Consider the following 17,356-nt stretch of genomic DNA (forward strand, 5'->3'; position numbering starts at 1 on the left):
GCTGGGATTAAAGGCATGTGCCACCACCGCCCGGCTAAAATGTGGTAAATTTATACAATAGAGCACTACACAACAGAATAAAATAATGACATCTTGAAATTTGCAGGCAAATGGATAGAGCTATACAAAAGCATATTGAATGAGGTAACCCAGACCCAGAAAGACAATAATCATATGTACTCACACATAAGTGGTTTTTAAAGATAAAGCAAAGAAAACCAGCCTGCAAATCACAATCCCAGAGAACTTAGAAAACAATGAGGACCCTCAGAGAGACATACATAGATCCAATCTACACGGGAAGTAGAAAAAGATAAAATATCCTAGGTAAATTGGGAGCATGGGTACCATGGGAGAGGTTTGAAGGGAAGAGGAGAGGAAGGGAAGGGAGCATAGAACAAAAAGTATAGCTAAATAAAATAAAATAAAATAAAAAGAATTAAGATAAAAAGAAAGTAAAATAATGCATATTATGTAGCATAATAATACATTTCATAAAACTGTAATAAACAATACAATTTTAGGGAAATTTATACAGGCATTAATACTGTTCATATGCTTCATCAATTTACATAAATGTGTATTTTATGTTATACATTAAGTTAGTGTTGTAGTCTTGGTATAGAAGACAGGATAAGAATCAGACAGCTCATTAATGGTCTCTGGCTTCTAAATTGCTTCTTTCAGGTTAAGATGCACAGTGTGGACTGATAAGGCCAGGAGTGTATGAACTGTCTTTGCTTGCTAAAGCACAGTATTAATTAGATGATCCCCAAGACTTTACATGACATCCTTCAATAACTTCAAATTTATTTTGGTATAATAGATGATAAGTATCAAGGACACCCTTCTGGAGTGTTCTTAATGACTATGGATTTTGTAGTTTTTTTGTTTTTGGGTTTTTTTTTTGTATTTCATCAGCAATACTCCTTTGATCTCAGATGCATTTCTTGGAGAACTATAATCACTGATGATTTCTTATTTTAAAATCCAGTGGTATTTTAAAATGCTTTTTTTTTAAAAAAAAAGTATTAATTTATATTTGGTAGGTATGATGTTTGTCTGTGTGTATGTATGTTTATACCGTGTTTTCCTGGTATCTATAGAATGCAGAAAAAGGTTCATTGAAGTTGGAATTACAGATATTTATCAGGTACCATATGGGTGATGCCAAACCAAAAACCTTTGCAAGAACAGCAAGTGCTCCTAAACATCACATAGTCTTAAAATATTTACTTTGACAAGTATTTATTTACTTTGAACTCTGTATAAAGTTGGGTGTTAAAGGTCCCTTTTCCTTGAGATATTAACACACATTTTAAAATAGTGAACTCTGTCTGTCCCCTTTTAAGGCCAGAGAAAACAGTAAATCTTTTAGCAAATGTCTTATTAAATATCAATTTGTAAGTAATTTTAGAATGCGATTTACAATTTTATATGAAATGTAAACCACAAAGCCCATTATAAATTATATTTTCCACCTAGCTAATCAAAACAGAATGTTCTTATATATTCAATAACAAGAAAGGACATTAAAGTAATACATAGATTCTGATCTTAGAAGAAAACAGAATGATATTAAGTTAAAAACTTAAGCTTCAGTTCAATTTTTATTGTCTGAGAATAGAACTGGTGATAGTGTGTTTACATTTAAGAGAGGCACTAGTGAATATGTTCTTACACATATACGTGTGTTCGAGAGAGAATTTTTAAAATTATGCAGTATCATGTTTACTGACAGATAAATTTCTGACTCACCTATATTCACCTAGATTGTTTACCTTTTTGGGATAAATTATCTATATAGTTGTATATGCAATTCCTAAAATCAAATGTATTTTTAGGTTGAAATCGTTGCTTAAGGACATCTTATAAATTTAAAAATTAGAATGCATTGTTTTATGCTTGCATTGTTATCTAGTTGAGATTACAATTTTTTCCAACCAACATTTTGCCATATATTCAGAACTACAGAATTATTTACATTACAACGTATTTGGCTTCACTAGTTCTCACTAAATCTTACATCATTCTCTAATCAATCACTGACCTGACTTTGTTACATGAGTAGTTAGGTTCTATAATTTTATGTGGTTGCAACATAAATAAATGCAATATTTAGGAAATATGCATACTTAGTATTTTATGTTAATTTAAGGTGAAGAGTTTCCCTTTTTCCTAGATACTTTCCACATGTTTTCTTGCAACAAATATCATTTTTTTAAATAATATGGTCACTTTATTTCTACACATTCTGACAAAAAGAGCCTCACATTTTGACTTGCATCATGGCCCTTAGACAGTTTATTAAAAGGCTGATTATTCCAGAGATATTTATTAAGTCAGTATTCACCTGGTAAGATCCAGGATTTATTTCGGACAAGAATGTAGGAGATACTTCCAATTTCAGGTACAATTGTGATGTCACACTGTGAGACTTTATGAGTTGCTATCCATCGTTATAAAAGTACCTAACTTTTCTGTGTAAGTGATCTGAGGATGATTGTACCAGTAGATAACATGAATTTAGAAAGTTTAATATAATTTTGTCTAAAATATGCAGTTTAATGTAATCTCATGGAATAAGCAGTAAACTCAGATCAACATTAAACTTGAAAATACTAAAATAGCATCATTCTGAAACATTGAGACTTCCTTGGAAAAATTTAATGTGCTTGTTAAATTGAATCCTGGATTTCAATATAAAAGTTAAGGAGCCATGAGTTTATGGTTCTAATACTTTACTGAAAAGTTTATTAAAAGGAAAGCAAACTTTGGACACCAATTTCCAAAAGTGAAACATTAGAAACTGGTAAAGTTGAGACCCTATTGTCGGTTACCTGACTCTAGCAAATTTTACCGGTGGAGAACCCCTTAAAACCTCTTCCACACTAATAGCCAAATTTTTTATCATAGCTAAAAAAAGCTACATTGCAAGATTGGTGTTTGGAATCATTAACTGATGGAATATACTGCAGGCCACCAAAATTAATTGAAATTTTGGAGGAATTCATTGTGATAACTGCTTCAGGAACATCAACTTTCATAGTATTTGTCATAGTTGTCAAAAATTGTGGGAATATATATATATATATATATATTCCCACTATATATATATATATAGTGATTTTCAAAAAACTGTTTCACATGGTAGTGCTAAGTCTTCTTTCTGCTATTTCATAAATAAAAGCAGAGTGACTTTTTTCAATATCCATTAACAATATTAACCTCAATGACACTGAAGGTGTATTAATACTAAAATTTATTATTCAAATAAGTGCTTGTGGAGAAACATATTGTTTTCACAACTCAGCTGAAATTTCTTGATATTTGGTATCTGTTTCTTCAGCAAGATGTATGTCGTATTACTGAGTAGTTAGTTTCCAATCACCCTGCTCAGGAACATGGAAGATTGTATATATATATATATATATATATATATATATATATATATATATATTTACCACATGCCAACACTGAGCTCAGATGAGTACCAAGTATATTATCTTCATGCATTCTAGCCTACACTGACCTCTGTGCTCTTAGTTTTCCCTTTTCCTTGTCATTTTCAACTTACTACACTGGCACTACTCTTCTGAGTTCTATTTTGATCAATAACAATTTCCAAAGGGATTATTTTCTGCAATCTCTCTTTCACTACCACATAACTCTTATCTTGAGTCTATTCCATTAAAATTAAGCATCTGGGATTTTTTAAAAAAATGTTTATTTCAGAACTGTATTATGTTATTTTCAGAGATATGTCATACTTTACAGTGTTACTTTATAATAATACATTCAGATTATTTCCTGGTGAGAAGGATAGAATAAGTCTGTCTAAAATGTTAAATGTGTGAATAATGTTATCATATTCTTTCTAGAATTTAGTTTCTTCTTAAAATACACATCTTTAATATTTATTGACTACACATTAAACTGATTTTTTGAAAGCAAATGATTATGAAGTAACTTTATAATTTGAATAACATCTTTTCTGATAAACAACATGCTTATGTACATCAATCATTCAGGGTCAGGATAGAAACCCCTTGGATTAAATGTTTTTGCGAACCTAAAATTGGATGATATCAAAAATTATATTTCCACATATTTTACAGCTTTTGTGTTTTAAATGTTTTTCTGGTGTTACCAGTCTAACAATTTTGTAAAAATGCAGATGGGAACTGTGGTAATCCTGATATTGAGATGTATTAATTGAGTGGACATCAATAAACATATTTATAATACACACAATTTTAGGTTTTAAAATATCAAGATACTTGTATATTTCACTTGTATGTGTATAACATGTAGTGACAACAGAATATTCTGAAATGAAAAAAAGTTAAAATTTCCAACTCCTTATCTATTTTTCCATTTATGAGGATCATTTACACAATGCAGTTTTCAAAGGTTGGGATAATTTATTCATTTTGCTTATAATTAAATATCAATTGAAGAGGATTCATTCATGGGATTACTTTTTTCCTCCCACTGATGTAGCTGAGGAATTATCACTAAAGGTCATTATTTCCTTGCTGTAGTATCTAAGTAAGGGTCTCAAGTTCTCAAAAGAACTATCAAAATTCTTTTTTTAAATTTTTAATGTATTTTTTATTAAAAATTTCTACCTCCTCCCATTTCACTCCCCCTCCCCCACTCCCCTCCCCATCCTTCTCCAGTCTGAAGAGCAGTAAGGGTTCCCTACCCTGTGGGAAGTCCAAGGTCCTCCCCCCTCCATCCAGGTCTAGGAAGGTGAGCATCCAAACAGACTAGGCTCCCACAAAGCCAGTACATGCAGTAGAATCAAAACCCAGTGCCATTGTCCTTGGTTCTCAGTCAGTCCTCATTGTCAGCCACGTTCAGGGAGTCCGGTTTGATCACAGGCTCCATCAGTCCCAGTCCAGCTGGCCTTGGTGAGCTCCCATTAGATCAACCCCAAACTTTTTTTTTTTTTGGAAGACTGAGCTATGAAACAATCATGAGTCTGGGAAGATATTTTGAGCAATTGAGAATCACTCATGAGCTACATGGTTTTAAACACAAAGTGAATTCCAAACCAAACAACAAGCTCTGTCACCTACAAAACCATGCAGGAAGTGAATTTAACTATTAATTAATGCAAGGCCACACAAGGCAGACTGATGAGTTGAGGAAACGAGAAGCACATGTTCACTAAACTGTGAAAAAGATCTTTGATTGGTGTTTTAAGAAGATCCTGAAGAACACCAAACATCACCCATGAGATTATTCTGCCAATATAGAAAAGTTAAAGGGCTTGATATCATGACTGAGGGGGCAGTGGGACAAAAAGAGGAATTGCTGGTGTAATCTATAACCAACCATGAATTTGTGGATGGAACAGACATTCAGAAACACAATACTGTGAAAAGTCAGAACTGTGAAGTGAGAAAAGCTCATGGAATCAAAAGATTCCTAGTCCTTCAACCAGTCAAAGAAGTCAAGGTGTTTCCAGAAACTTTAATGATGGTCATGCAGGTGGTTTTAGTACCATTGGTCATTTTGATTGTGGAGGAAACTTCATTGATCCTGGTGACTTTAGTGGCAGGCTTAGTGGTGTTATATATGCTGGCAATGGAGATTGTTATAATGATTTTGGTAATGATCAAAGAAATTTTGGAGGTGCTGTGTTGGAATCTGTAACAATTTTGACAATTATAGCAATTGGGCTTCAAATTTTGAATAACTTGGAATCTGAATTTTAGGTCTTATAGAAGTGGAGAGCAGTACTTTGCTAACCTGTAAAACCAAATTAGCTATGGTAGTTCTAGCAACAGCTATTGCTACAGCAGTAACAGAAAGCTTTATTGCCAGTAAGCAAAATTTGGCAGGAGAGGAGAACAAGAAATGTGATAGGGAGGCTACAGTTTATAACAGATTTTGGACTAAGCCAAACACAGTGGAGGACGTGTCTTGCTGCTACAAAGAATTGTTTCATATTATTGTGTGTAGGCAAAAACACTCCCAGAATGTATTTGTCACTAATTGTTTAACAGGTTATTTTAGTTTATGTTCTGTTGAAATTGTAAAGAATCTTCACAAAGGGTTTTTATGCAGACTCTTTTTAACCATGCTGTTGTTTGCTAAATGTGAAACTTTCATCATGGCACTGAATAATTGTTTGTTTAAAAAAAAAAAAACTGCTGTGTAAAGTTAGTCTGCTCTGAACCAATTTTGGTAAACTTACAACTGTATATTTACCTAACATTATGACTTTACCATTCCTTTTATAATGTCATCTTCCATTTGTAGTTTACTTATGTTTGTGTAGTCATTTTCTTTAGAATCTTATGATGTGGGGGTCCTTCTATATGTGTGTTGCTTTTATTGTTTAATGAGTAAAGAACCGCTTTGAGCCTATGGCAGGGAAGAACCAAACTAGGCAGGGAAAGCTAGGCTGTACGCTGGGAGAAAGAAGGGTGAAGTCAGAAAGATGCTATGAGACCTGCCAGAGACAGATTCAAGAACTTTAGCTGATAAGCCACAGCCACGTGACCATATACTGATAAATAGAAATAGGTTAAATTAATATGTAAGAGTTAGCCATTAAGACACTAGAGCTAATGGGTCAAACAGTGATTTAATTAATACAGTTTCTATGTTCTGGTCTAAGTTAGTCAGGTGGCCAGGAACAAACAAACATTCTCCCTGCTCCTATAATCTTAAGTGTACTTAAATTGACAGTTACTGTTGATATTTTATTTTCTTTGAATTGAAATGGTCATCCATGAATAGCCACCAAATTTCTTTATGAAAATGATTGTTGGCATAACTTATGGAATATCAAAATTGAATAATGATAACATAAAATAACACATGAGAATGAAGCCTATGAGTCATCTATGGTCATGTGTAAACAATAAATGATTTAAGTCTCTCAAAAACTCAAGTCAAAATGCAGGACATAAGGGTTACTAACAAAATGTTACATGTAAGTTGTGTTGTCAAAATAAAAATTCTCCCACCAACTTCTTTGTTTCCCATATTTCCCTTGCACATCTTAAGAATGTTTTCTGATGTGGACTCCTTTAAAACAACTGATTTCCCCAACTTGTCATTAATATAGTATCAATTCATCAAAGATTTTTTATTTTATTAAACATATTTTAATATGCCTTCTCTAAGATAGCATATTATACTCACAGGAAATCTATTTAAAATATTTTGAATAGTAATCCAATTAAAATAAAATATATGCTGTAGCATAAGAAATAACATTGCTTAATCATCATAGGAATACTTTATTACAACAGCTCTGAGAATTCCATAACACTCTAAAAGCATTTTTACAGTTGCAAACATAAGCACAAAGCAATCAACCAAAATATTTGAAGCTTTCTGTATAAAGTTTGGGGATTTTTATGTTATTAATCTTCCCATGCTGCAAGTGACTTGGTTTATTATTTGTACTTGGAACACATAAATCTAGCTCTTTGGTGGTAACAAACTCAAAAGATTATCATTCCTATTCATGAAGTTTCCTTTCCTAAAATATGTCCAGTGACAAATCATCAGATATAATTTTAGATTTATCTTCCTTAAGAATTTTATATTCCAGCAAACATGCTCTAAAATGTTTACTTTTGATTTATGAATTGAAGCCTGTTTTTTTTTTAATTTTAAACTGTCATTTAAATGTTGAATTGATATTTTCCTTCTTTTTTAAAATACTATTTTATTATATTTTTGAGAATTTTGTATAGCATATTTTGAATATCTTTCATCTCTCATCTCAGATCCATTCCTACATCCTATGCACTCAACATCTTGGGTTTGGGGTTGACCATTATAGTCTGCTCATTCTCCCAGGAATATGAAGTTAAATTTAAAAAAAAAATGATTACATCTCTGTCAAAAGCAATACATTGTCAGTGGTTCCTAAGCAAGGTATAAGAATTCAAGTCCATCTCCTCTGGACATCCTGGTGTTTGTCTTACTTGAATTAGCACATGAATTTTATGTGTTGTTGCAACTGTTGTTGAAAAATCCACTAATCTATGAACATAGCAATAAATTGTTAGAAGTCAGTTGAATACAACATCCATTTAGATGATTAATTATCCTAGAATCCACCCAGTTTGTATAACTTTTAAAGCCATAGATTTTGGTCTGAATAATAGTGATGGCAGATATGGATTCCATATGGCAATAAATAAAATCAGAAATTTATTGGTTATTGTTATAACACTATAGGGCATATTGTATCCAGACATGCATTATTGTACACCCCAGAGTCCAAAACTGGGTAGGATCAAGCACTAGTTTTATTTATTTCTCCATAATCTTTGACTAAAGCATGTGGAAATACTGACAATGGGCATTACCAGAAAGGTCAGGAGCATAATCAGGAAAAATGTCAATTGTCTGCAATGTTTTAATTCTGATAGAAGCCCACTTAACAACAACCCTGAAATCTTTGTGCTTAAAATTTATTTTCCTGTCTGTTGTCTTGTTATATTTAAAGACATGGTAACATTTTCTGATTTGAATTCAGGAATATTTGAAAGGGTTCTTCATTAAATATTTCATAAAGTTGTGTCACATGGTCCATAAACATGCAGTATTATTTTGATGCAGGGTATTAACTAGCTTATAAAAATTGTGATTCTTGCCGAGCAGTGGTGGCGCATGCCTTTAATCCCAGCACTTGGGAGGCAGAGGCAGGCGGATCTCTGTGAGTTCGAGACCAGCCTGGTCTACAAGAGCTAGTTCCAGGACAGGCTCCAAAACCACAGAGAAACCCTGTCTCGAAAAAACCAAAAAAAAAAATTGTGATTCTTCATATAACTCCATCATCTTTGCTTCACTTGTACTATGACCATTATGTATTATAAAGGTGATAGTTTGTCAAAATATAAAATGATTAAATTACATCATAAAGAAATTTCACTTCTCAATTACTGTTATTGAATTATATTTGAGGAAAAATAACTGGCACTCTCCATGTTATTTTTTCTGTTGTTATTATGCTTGATGTTTGTAACTAAATTTTATTCTTTACAAATATCAGCTTTTAATATAAAAGAGAGATTGTGTTGTCCACCCAATAACATATTATTAATATTCTCATATAATTTTATGTTTGTTCATATATAATTAAAATATTTTAACCTAGGTTTCTGACTCTAAAAATTCCAGAAGAAAATTTTCTTATAGATAAAAATTCTATATAGATAAATTATAAAATTAAATATTCTGTAATTTGTTTAAAAAATTATTGGAAACTTAAACTTCATAACTTTTTTTCTGTATTCCTAGGCAACTAAATCATTACAACTTTTAACAGAAACACTTTAATCATATCAGCACTTTTTCAAAACCCAAATAAGTGTTGTCATTTTCTCTCTTACATTCAAATAATGTACTGTGGTCAAAAACAATTTAAGGTCATCAAACGCTTTCTTCCTAATGTATTTAGAATAGTAATTTTCAGTATGGCCTGTGTCAACCTAAATTATTTGTTGAACAGTTTTCTAGGAAATTGAAATGTAACATGTTTATATATGCAGGAGAAGTCCCACACAGAAATTGAAATTTGAGAATTCTGATTGGTGTAATTAATCAAAATGGAATAATAAAGTTATAGAGTAAAATAACTCACAAAAGGTAAACTGCAAAGTGACTTCTGATAGAGGACTTTTGTAATTTTGAACATGTCAGAGAAAAAAAGATTAATTCAATTTCTTTCTATTAATGTATAGTGTAAAATTACTTTTAAATAAAGTCTGTAAAAGTCATTGACAAAATATTATTATCAATATGTTTTCAATCATGGTATTATCGTGTTATAGGTAATTGAGTAACTCTTCTGGACAGGTTTATTCCTTCATAGAACCAGAGGAGAGCCTAAGGGGAGCCATGAAACACATAAGAGACATAGACTCATGCAGTCCCTCTCTTAGCTTACACAAACATTAAGCAATGCCCAGGAAGAAGAGACTGTTGCACAAAGAATACTGGGCCAGGAAATCCAGTGAAGCAGATTCCTAAGCGGATAACTTGGCAATGAGAGATTTTTAGTTATATGGCTGCCTTTATTTCTTTCAAGATCCTGTAAGCAACCTTAATAATTCATTGGCTCACCATTCTGAACTTAGATGGAAAAATTTATTTGGTATATGATTACAACTTCTCTCTGGTATGAATAGAAATATTCTTCAAAATAAAATATGTGTAACAATATTGCCTCAAAAATAATTAAATGAAATATTACTAAAGAAATGCAAGTATTTAAAAAATCATATTAAAGAAATTTTCTTATCATTATGAAAAGTCTATTCCTTCAGTCAATATGAAGCAAAATAGAAATGTAAATTTTGTGTGACTATTATCCTATTGAGGTTAGTTTCTAAAAAATTAATAAACATGCAAAACACTAACTCAATCATGCTATAAGAAGACATTTTCCCAATTTGCTAGGCAATGTAGAAAGTATGAATGAGCAAATTCTACATTTTGGAAGCATGAAGCAAAATATATGCATAACGTTTTACAATTTAGCTCTTATATGGCTTATATTCAGAGTAAGATTATTAATTTTTTCAAAACAAATTTGACCTCGAAATGATCTCTGGCAGTTTTCAAAACTAGAGGAAAGCAAGAGTTTGTATACCATATTTGAAAATAATTTTTCTAAATTTATTTCAGGTTATAAGTTGATAAACTACTTTTGCATGAAGGTAAAATTAATCAGAAATACAGAAAACTTTTGACTTATGTTTATCCCAAAACATGATTATACGTTTTCATAAGGAAAAATGCATAGTACCTTTAAAAAGTTCATTTCCTACAGCAGAGTAATTTAGAGATGGAAATTGAACACAGTATTGATTTCCAAATTATTCAGAACTCCATCTATTAGAAAGCAAGTTTACTCCATAAAAAATGTAAAAATTCAAGTGACTTTTCTAATACTGTAGAAAGAATAGACATTTTCCCACATATCTTCCTATTATCTAAGAATCATATATATATATATATATATATATATATATGTGTGTGTGTGTGTGTGTGTGTGTGTGTGTGTGTGTGTGTATGAGATAATATATATATACACACACATATATAGCTGTATTTGCTGTATGTTTTAAAAATATGCAGTTATTTATTGATTACACAGTGATATGTCATTAACAAAACATATACAATAAATGTTCAGCTAAAGTTTCTTATTTTATAGCTAAAGCAAAGGTTCCATAATGATCACTTTACAACTTGTAAATTTGAATCTCTAAGGGTATCCAAAAAGTTTGGATACTGTTGAAGATGACAAGTAATACAGCTATGATTTCTAAATTTTATTTATTTATTTATTTATTTATTTATTTATTTAAAATTTCTGCCTCCTTCCCGCCTCCCATTTCCCTAAGCCTCCTCCCCCTCCTCTCCTCCTCCCTCTACTCCTTTTCCCCTCCCCCCACTCCTCTCCCCCTCCCCCTACTTCTCTCCCCCTCCCCCCACTCCATTCCTCCTCCCTGTCCAGTCTGAAGAGCAGTCCCGATTCCCTGCCCTGTGGGACGTCCAAGGCCCTCCCCCCTCCATCCAGGTCAGGAAGGTGAGTATCCAAACAGGCTAGGCTCCCACAAAGAAAGTTCATGCAGTAGGATCAAAACCCAGTGCCATTGTCCTTGGCTTCTCATCAGCCCTCATTGTCTGCCATGTTCAGCGATTTCTACATTTTTATGTCTGTTCAATTTTTCTTCCTGAACATTTGAAGGGCACACTGTCTTAGAAAGCAGATAACAGTTTCATTAAAAAAAAAAAAAAAAAAAAAAACAACAGTAATAAAAAAAAATCACATATTTACCCTGTGTCTCCTTTCTCTGACAGATCATGTTTGCCGCAGTGTTTTGGCATCGACTGGGTACTGCAGTAGTGTGCATAAGAGTTATGATGTGGAGTACATACTTATTAGGAACCACCATGCTTGGGCTTACTCTGATACTAAAGTAACAAATACCTCAAGAGACAACATCTTATCCTTCATGAGTTTTCTGAAGAATAAAAAGACACAATTTTCTTGTGTATGGAAGACAATTATCTTTCATTTCATAGGATAGTTTATGACTAAGGTTCATCAACTAGGAAAAAAAGCAAAATAATACTTTCTAAATACGTACTTCTGAAAAATTATTTTAAACAGTATTTAAATGTGTCAGCTATGAAAATAATGAGCAGTGCATATCACAACCAAATCTAACCATCACTAAATTGTTACGATACCAAGAAATGCAAAGTTTCTGTGGTAAAGATCAGTGGGGTAGGAATAGAAGTCTCCACAGCTCTTAAAATCATAATAATCAACCATTAGTAGTCATAATAGCAAATTAATTAAGCAATGAAATAGCAGTCATGCTACTCTAGATTTGCAAATATGTGTGCTGACAATTTTCTTAAGCAAGTTATTATATTGTAGGAACAGGACTATTTAAGATATTTGAATTGACTTCAATTTACTGGCTGTATTACAAATTCTTATTAAAATTATAATTTTATTTTTATTAAATTAATTGTATTGGTCATTAGACTCTAGAGGACCAAAGCAAACAGAATGAATCTCTATTGCAAGAGTATTTGTTTCATTGACTTACAGGATATGGCCTCAGTCATCTACCCAGTCTGCACACTGGGTAGGTTGAGAACTTAGTGTCAGTACAGATGTATGCGTGGCTCAAGAGTTCCAGTCTGTTGCTGCAGATGTACTAAAGGATTTTGGAAAAATGTTGGTCTTCTGTCCATGTTGGAAGGTTAAAGAAGCTGAGCTCCTTTGATTGTAAAGATAGCAGCAGCAGAACAAAAGCAAAGAGGACTCACTCATTAGCAAGGAGTGAAGACAGACAGACAAGGGAAGCAGCGCTGTTGTTCCCACATCCTCTTGTAGTTGGACGATCATTCTCATGATCGATTGTAGGCGAGTGTCTTCTCTGCTCCTGAAAATATGCTCACAGTCCCATACAGAGGCAGCCCTCCTGGTTAATTAATTGTTCATTTAATCCAGTTGAGAACATAGGTTACCCAACACACTAACTTTCTTAGTAACTTAGGTATAGTTAGAGATTTGTATCCTTTCAGTTTCAAAATTCAACAAAATAATAAATAAATAAAATACATTTTTAACAGATTGTTTGTGATCGAATTATTGTATCCTAAAATCAATTTTTGGGATATTTGTTTAAAATTACTTTTAAAGTCTGCAATGAAATGACAGTTGTAGCCTTTCTGAATTTATTTGTAACTGGGATACCTGATGGTTGCTACAAAAATGAAATGGATTATTTAAAAATGAATAATGGTTTATATTTTGACTAGAATTACTCTGACACTTCTGTTTCTTTTTAAAAATTTGTTCTCCAAATTTCTTCATAAATAAGAAAAATGCTAATCAAAGTAGATAAAATGGCAATTTTTTAAAAACAATAAAGATATTTTATCTATCATAACAAAATACATTATAGCTGTGATCATATAGTCTGTCCTTATTTAACTGACATACTTAGTGAAATTAAATAATAATATTAGGTAGAAAAAGTATCTTCTAACTTTGTATTTTATAACAATACAGATTGCATATTACAGGAGGATAAACAAAATTATAGGTGATAAAAACAATCACATAATTAAGCTACAATATTGTAGGTCTACAATAAACTCCATAACAAACAGAAACAACTCACTCTGACCATTGATCATGACATATTCCTTTGATATTATTCTCTTCATAAAAGATAAATACACCTAGTAAATTATCCCAACCATGAAAATAAGTGTAGGGATAAGTCCCGCCCCTGTTCGCCTCAGGCTAATGTTTGCCTATAAATTTGGCCAGCATGCTCCCAGCCGCTGCTTCTACTTTCCTGGTCTCCACGGGAACGGTGGCTCTGTAAGTCTATTAAAGATATATATATATATATATATATATATATATATATATATATATATATACACAATCTGTCTGCATTCGTTTACCCCGTTACATTTTGGCGCCCAACGTGGGGCTATTTTGCCCCCAACACAAGCGGGTAGACCGCTAGCTAACACAGCACCCTCCTGGGTGCTGTTTTTTAGTTCGTGACTCAGGCCCCAGTGCCAAGTCCGAGACATACTCGGTCACACAGGCCCATACTGTCCCGCCTGTTCGCCAGAGCAATTAACCACTCCCTGCCTGCCTTGGCTAAGTTTGCAGTGGAACCCCACTGCCTGAATTAGCAGAAACTCAAGCACCTGCGGTTTTGCAACAAAAGTCGCCACAGCGGCAGATTTGGACTGATACAAAGTGACTTGGCAGGGCAGTGGTGGCGCACACCTTCAATCCCAGCACTTGAGAGGCAGAGGCAGGCAGATCTCTGTGTGTTTGAGGCTGGCCAGGCGGTGGTGGTGCACGCCTTTAATCCCAGCACTCGGGAGGCAGAGACAGGCGGATCTCTGTGAGTTCGAGGCCAGCCTGGTCTACAAGAGCTAGTTCCAGAACAGGCTCCAAAAACACAGAGACCACCACTGGCAGGAACCAATCATTGCAGGGAACAAATTTTGCTTTTATAAATAAAATGTCTGAACACGTTAGTATTAAAGAATTTAACAGTTTTTTAAATTGTACCATGTGGGAGATTTTACAAGAGGTGTCTATCACCCCACATCTATAGATCCTTCTGGGATTCGTAGTTTTCATTGTCACTAAATGGTTTGATAATAGATATATGATAAAGTCTTTACGAGACGAATCCAGGATTCTTAAGGCAGAGATTGAATGCTTAAAAACAATTGAGAATGACAACAATCTTCTCAAGAATCAGATTGAAGTTCTCCAGGCTGATGTTAAGGAGAAAATCATAACTATGGAAGAGGGAACAGCTGATTTGGATCATAAGTTTCAGTCCCTTTCTGTAGGAAATGAAACATTAACTGAGAGAATCAAAACTGCTGAATGTGACAATCGGATTTTGTCTAAAGCTTATGACAGATTGACAGAAAGATTGTCAATACAAGAAGGCACGGTTTATGCCATAAAAATTATGTCCAAAGATGAGATGTTATCTCTAATGGACAAACTTCATACTTTAGAATCCTCAATGAAGGCTTTGGAACATAATTCTGGACAGGAGATTCAGACATTGCAGAAGGCAATGGTGAATAGAATTGAAAAGATTGAGGAATTTCTAAATTCTGATGAAGAAGACCAAAGGGTAGAAAGGCAAATTTTAACTACATCTGTGGGTTAATCTCTCCGGGACAATTTCCACAAAGCTCTACCTACAGCTCTACCTGCCTTTCCAGTAATAACAACAGAGAAGGTGATTGGTTCCAGAAACCCTAGGGTCATGGGAGCCTGTCCGTATGAATGATCTTAAGGAAATAAAACAGGCTATCATGACTTTTGGGATGCAAGCCTCTTTTGTTAAAGAGATGCTAAGATCTTGGGCCACAATAAGCAGAGCAACCCCCTTGGACTGGCTCCAGCTGAGCTCTGCGGTACTTGAGAGTGGACCGTAATTGAAATGGAAATGCTTATTCAGGCAAGAGGCTAGACTTTTAGAACAGCAGGAAAAAGCAAAGGGAATTGACATTTCCCTAGATAAAATTCTAGGTGAAGGGCTCTTTTCCGACCCTCAGGAACAAGCTAATTTGGATGAAAACACACTCTCCATGTGTACTACATCAGCCTTAAGGGCTAGGGACAGGGTACAAGACCCAGGACAGAGAATGGAATCATTTGTCAGATTAAACAGGGTCAGAGAGAACCCTTTAGTGACTTTTTCAAAGATTATCTAAGGCTGTACAAATAGGGATATCTGACCCAGAAGCAAGACGTATAATGATTGAATCTTTGGCTTATGAAAATGCAAATGTGGAATGCAAAAGAATTTTGGGCCCTTTAAAGCTCAGATCAGCGCCCTTGGAAGAATGGGTCTTGCATACACTCAATGTTGATACCTTTGATTATGGCACTGAAGCATGGGTAGAAGAAGCAATTTCCAATGGTAAAAGGAGACACCAGAATACCAAATGTTTTAATTGTGGCAAAATGGGTCATATGAAAAGGAATTGTAGACAATATATTTTCAGAAATAATAATAATAATAATGCATCTTTCAGAAATAATAATAATAATAATAATGCATCTGCTAGAAATAACAGAAATAGGAGGACTCAGCTTTCAGGTTTATGTAGAAGATGTGGAAAGGGCAGACATTGGATGAATGAATGCAGGTCTACAAGAGATATACAAGGCAACCCGATACAGTCAGGAAACATGAGAGGGGGGGCCTCACAGGCCCCCATGGCAAACACGGTTCAGTCATTTCCAGTATCTGCAGAGAACGTGCCTTGTCAGGACAATTAGGAAGCCCCATGCCTACTGTTACAAGCAATAATGATCAGAAAGATAAGTTACATGTGTTTTGGCAAACTTCTATAAATGATCAAAGACCTAAACTGAGAGTGTGTGTAAATGGCATTTTTATTACTGGCTTGATAGACACAGGTATCATTACCCCAGAATCTTGGCATCCGTATTGTCCTCTTCAGAATGTAAATGTTCAGCTTCTGGGAATTGGAACCCTATCTCAAGTAAGACAGAGCACGAGATGGGTTAAATGTATAGGTCCAGAGGGACAAATAGAAAAATTAAGGCCATATGTAGCTAATATAACAATGAATTTATGGGGTTGTGACCTATTACAACAATGTAATACCGAAATTAACATTCCTGCTACTTCTAGAGCCTATATTTCTGAGAATAATATTAAAAAATATTACAAACGTAGAAAACCGGCCATTCGGGCTGTACAAGAACAAGCAATTGATGTCCCTTCAGAAATACCAACAGCCTTGCCTCTAAAATGGTTGACTGAGAAACCAATATGGACAAAGCAATGGCCTTTAGCTGAGGAAAAGTTACAGGCTTTAGAACAGCTGGTACAAGAACAACTAGATGCTGGACATATGGAAGAATCTACCAGCCCTTGGAATTCTCCTGTATTTGTGGTTAAGAAAAAATCAGGTAAATGGAGAATGGTAACAGATCTCAGGGCCATCAACAAGGTTATTCAACCTATGGGCCCTCTGCAATCTGGAATTCCTTTGCCCTCTTTATTACCAAAAGGATGGCCTCTCATAGTTATTGATTTATAGGATTGTTTTTTCACTATACCTTTGCAAAAAGAAGATAGAGAAAAATTTGCCTTTACAGTGCCTACTAATAACAATTCTCAACCTCCAAGGAGGTACCATTGGACCGTCCTCCCCTAGGGTATGTTAAATAGCCCCACCCATTGCCAATATTTTGGGAACCAACCATTACAAATAATACGCAAGAAATTTCCCAAAACTATTGTATACC

This window comes from Microtus oregoni, unplaced genomic scaffold (assembly GCF_018167655.1).
Source record: "Microtus oregoni isolate MIOR12 unplaced genomic scaffold, Mior012 000030F_ref0000283, whole genome shotgun sequence".
Lineage (NCBI taxonomy): Eukaryota > Metazoa > Chordata > Mammalia > Rodentia > Cricetidae > Microtus > Microtus oregoni.